Below are 5,322 nucleotides of genomic sequence, written 5' to 3' on the forward strand. Positions count from 1 at the left end.
GTACCGGTACAGAGTCAATGTGGAGGCTATATACAGGGGGTACTGGTACAGAGTCAATGTGGAGGCTATATACAGGGGGTACCGGTACAGAGTCAATGTGGAGGCTATTTACAGAGGGTACTGGTACAGAATCAATGTGGAGGCTATTTACAGAGGGTACTGGTACAGAGTCAATGTGGAGGCTACATACAGGGGGTACCGGTACAGAGTCAATGTGGAGGCTATATACAGGGGGTACTGGTACAGAGTCAATGTGGAGGCTATATACAGGGGGTACCGGTACAGAGTCAATGTGGAGGCTACATACAGGGGGTACCGGTACAGAGTCCATGGGGAGGCTACATACAGAGGGTACCGGTACAGAGTCAATGTGGAGGCTATTTACAGGGGGTACCGGTACAGAGTCAATGTGGAGGCTACATACAGGGGGTACCGGTACAGAGTCAATGTGGAGGCTACATACAGAGGGTACCGGTACAGAGTCAATGTGGAGGCTATATACAGAGGGTACTGGTACAGAGTCAATGTGGAGGCTATATACAGAGGGTACTGGTATAGAGTCAATGTGGAGGCTATATACAGAGGGTACTGGTACAGAGTCAATGTGGAGGCTATTTACAGAGGGTACTGGTACAGAATCAATGTGGAGGCTATTTACAGAGGGTACTGGTACAGAGTCAATGTGGAGGCTATTTACAGGGGGTACCGGTACAGAGTCAATGTGGAGGCTACATACAGGGGGTACCGGTACAGAGTCAATGTGGAGGCTACATACAGAGAGTACCGGTACAGAGTCAATGTGGAGGCTACATACAGGGGGTACCGGTACAGAGTCAATGTGGAGGCTATATACAGGGGGTACCGGTACAGAGTCAATGTGGAGGCTACATACGGAGGGTACCGGTACAGAGTCAATGTAGAGGCTACATACAGGGGGTACCGGTACAGAGTCAATGTGGAGGCTACATACAGAGGGTACCGGTACAGAGTCAATGTGGAGGCTATATACAGGGGGTACCGGTACAGAGTCAATGTGGAGGCTATTTACAGGGGGTACCGGTACAGAGTCAATGTGGAGACTATATACAGAGGGTACCGGTACAGAGTCATGTGTGGGGGCACAGGTTAGTCAAGGTAATTGAGGTAATATGTACACCTAGGTAGAGTTAAATTGACTATGCATAGATAATGAACAGAGAGTAGCAGCAGCGTAAAAGAGGGGGGACAATGCAAAAAGTCTGGATAGCCATTTGATTAGCTGTTCAGGAGTCTTATGGCAATTTTTAGGGCCTTCCTCTGACACCGCCTGGTGTAGAGGTCCTGGGTGGCAGGAAGCTTGGCCCAAGTGATGTACTGGGCCGTACGCACTACCCTCTGTTTGAGTTTGAGTTTATTTTATTTTTACAGGGACCGTGCACATTAATCAACGTTTCAGTAAAAGTACCGGTTTTAGCCAGCAGGCTAATTTTCAACCGCAGTCCCTGGGCAGGTTATTAAAAACAATTACAATATAGACAATCATTGAACAGTGAGCACACGCAGAGCAACATAGGACAAGCAAGACATAGCATACAGACAGAGCAACATAGGACAAGCAATACGTAACATACAGACAGAGCAACATAGAACAAAAAGCAGCAAGACAAATTTCATAAAAGTAGTGCCTTGCGGTCGGAGACCAAGCAGTTGCCATACCAGGAAGTGATATACCATGCTCTCAATGGTGCAGCTGTAGAACTTTTTGAGGATCTGAGGACCCATGCCAAATCTTTTCAGTCTCCTGAGGGGGAATAGGTTTTGTCGTGCCCTCTTCATGACTGTCTTGTTGTGTTTGGACCATAATAGTTTGTTGGTGATGTGGACACCAAGGAACTTGAAGCTTTCAACCTGCTCCACTACAGTCCCGTCGATGAAAATGGGGGCGTACTCTGTCCTCCTTTTCCTGTAGTCCACAATCATCTCCTTTGTCTTGATCAAGTTGAGGGAAAGGTTGTTGTCCTGGCACCACACGGCCAGGTCTCTGACCTCCTCCCTATAGGCTGTCTCATCGTTGTTTGACACTATTGTGTCGTTGGCAAACTCATTGATGTTGTTCGAGTAGTTCCTGGCCATGCAGTAACGGGTGAACAGGGAGTACAGGAGGGGACTGAGCATGCACCCCTGAGGGGCCCCCGTGTTGAGGATCAGCGTGGCGAATGTGTTCTTACAAACCCTTACCACCTGGGGGCGGCCCGTCAGGAAGTCCAGGATCCAGTTGTAGAGGGAGGTGTTTAGTCCCTCACATAGGTGTTCCTTTTGTCCAGGTGGGAAAGGGCAGTGTGGAGTACAATAGAGATGGCATCATCTGTGGATTTGTTGGGGCGGTTTGCAAATTGGAGTGGGTCTAGGGTTTCTGGGATAATGGTGTTGATGTGAGCCATGACCAGCCTTTCAAAGCACTTCATGGCTACATACGTGAGTGCTACTGGTCGGTAGGCAGGTTACCTTCGTGTTTTTGGGGACAGGGACTATGGTGGTCTGCTTGAAACATGTTGGTATTACAGACTCAGTCAGGAACAGGTTGAAAATGTCAGTGAAGACACTTGCCAGTTGGTCAATGCTCGGAGTAAAGGTCCTGGTAATCCTGGTAATCCTTCTGGCCCTGCGGCCTTGTGAATGTTGATCTGTTCAAAGGTTTTACTCACATTGGCTACGGAGAGCGTGCTCACACAGTCGTCCGGAACAGGTGATGCTCTCATGCATGCTTCAGTGTTGCTTGCCTCGAAGCGAGCATAGAAGTAATTTAGCTTGTCTGGTAGGCTCGTGACACTGGGCAGCTCGTGGCTGTGCTTTCCTTTGTGGTCTGTAATAGTTTGCAAGCCCTGCCACATCCGACAAGCGTTGGAGCCGGTGTAGTACGATTCAATCTCAGTCCTGTATGCTTTACCTGTTTGATGGTTCTTTGGAGGGCATAACAGGATTTCTTATAAGCATCCGGGTTAGAGTTCCTTTCCTTGAAATCGGCAGCTCTACCCTCTAGCTCAGTACTGCTGTTGCCTGTAATCCATGGCTTCTGGTTGGGGTATATACGTACGGTCACTGTGGGGACGACGTCCTTGATGCACTTATTGATGAAGCCAGTGACTGATGTGGTTTACTCCTCAATGCCATCGGAAGAATCCCGGAACGTATTCCAATCTGTGATAGCAAAACAGTCCTGTAGCTTAGCATCTGCATCATCTGACCATTTCTTTATTGACCAAGTCATTAGTGCTTCCTGCTTTAGTTTTTGATTGTAAGCAGGAATCAGGAGGATAGAATTATGGTCAGATTTGCCAAATGGAGGTCGAGGGAGAGCTTTGTACACGTCTCTATGTGTGGAGTAAAGGTGGTGTCGAGTTTTTTCTTCTTCTGGTTGCACATTTAACATGCTGGTAGAAATGAGGTAAAACGGATTTAAATTTCCCTGCATTAAAGTCCCCGACCACTAGGAGCACCGCCTCTGGATGAGCATTTTCCTGTTTGCTTATGGCCTTATACAGATCGTTGAGTGTGGTCTTAGTGCCAGCATCGGTATGGGGTGGTAAATAGACAGCTACAAAAAATATAGATACAAATTATCTTGGTAAATAGTGTGGTCTACAGCTTATCATGAGATACTCTACCTCAGGCGAGCAAAACCTTGAGACTTCCTTAATATTAGATTTCGTGCACCAGCTGTTGTTTACAAATATACACAGACCGCCACCCCTTGTCTTACCGGAGGCAGCTGTTATATTTTGCCGATGCACGGAAAACCCTGCCACCTGTACGTTATCCATGTCGTCGTTCTGCCACGACTCGGTGAAACATCCCGTTGGTAGGATATTCGTCATCGTAGCTCGTCTATTTAGTTATCCAAAGATTGTACATTGGTTAACAGGACTGATGGGAGAGGCAGATTACACACTCGCCGTCGGATCCTTACAAGGCACCCTGACCTACATCCCCGACATCTCCAATTCTTTCTCATGTGAATGACGGGGATTTGGGCCATGTCGGGTATCTGAAGTAAATCCTTCGCGTCCAACTCGTTAAGGAAAAAAAATCTTCATCCAGTACGAGGTGAGTAATCGCTGTCCTGATATTCAGAAGCTCTTTTCAGTGATAAGAGACGGTGGCAGCAACGTTATATACAAAATAAGTTACAAATAACGTGAAAAAACACACACAATAGCACAATTGGTTAGTAATCCGTAAAACGGCAGCCATCTCCTCCGACGCCATTCTGTAGAGTTCACAGAGTTACTGCCTCTCTGACATTCTCTAATTACAGAGGAGGGAAATCCAATCTGGATTATGTTCATGTTCCTGATTCTGGAGGGAAAAACACACCAACTACCCCTGTATACTGTTCACTACTGTTCTCAAGCTCATAATGTAGAGGCTGACTGAAACTAAAACAAAGCTAGTGATTAAAGATTGAATGGAATTATTCCACTATTTACTGTAATTGGCATCAAAGCCCATTTTCATTCATTGTCAATCATTTATCTTCAACAAATGGTCACAACATCCACCAGGCAAAATAGAAAAACAGGGTCTGCAGATTGATTTTACCACAGGCTAAATGAATTGACGTCTCAATTATCCTCAGAACAACAATAACTTCAGGTTATTTACCTTCAGCTCTGTTACAGCAGAACAGCATTTCAATCAGTATCCTACAGTGTTGGTACATTAGGCAGGTGGAGGTTGTTGCTAGGTAGCAGGGATCATCACACACTCCTCCACAGTAACAGTGAGCAGATGCATTCCATTAGTTCCATTTGGCACTAAACAAAGTGTCTGTAGAACACTAACAACCCCCTCTCTCCGTGACCATGGCTTCATCATGACATTACCCCTCACTGTAATCAATGGTAGCTGAGACACAGCACAGTTAGACACTGGTCTTGTTGTTGCTCTGGCTATAGACTAATACACAGTGGTAGAAATAGTGTCTCCATTCTCGTAGGATGTGGTTCATTTCATATCTAGTTTTGTAATGTACGTTTACCCCTGTGACTTAAAGAAGGATGGAAGGGGAGGAATCAAGGATATTACTATTATGGATTGTCGTTATTGCAATTAGATTTTTTATATGAGTAAAACACCATTTTAAAATTGGTAAAAATATCATTTGATATTGTATTCTAGCCCGTACATGGTACATAGTCTCTCATGGGGTAAGGGCCTGATGTGGAGGTTACAGTATCAATGCCCTGTCCAATTTGTCTCTTTAATTGCAGTGTTGCTCTGGTGCTGGTTCTGTGCCAACACCAGAGCTGCTCTCCTTTCCCCTGAGGATGACAGGAAGTAGTC

The sequence above is a fragment of the Oncorhynchus mykiss genome, chromosome 7 (genome assembly GCF_013265735.2).
Source record: "Oncorhynchus mykiss isolate Arlee chromosome 7, USDA_OmykA_1.1, whole genome shotgun sequence".
In the NCBI taxonomy this organism is placed as follows: domain Eukaryota; kingdom Metazoa; phylum Chordata; class Actinopteri; order Salmoniformes; family Salmonidae; genus Oncorhynchus; species Oncorhynchus mykiss.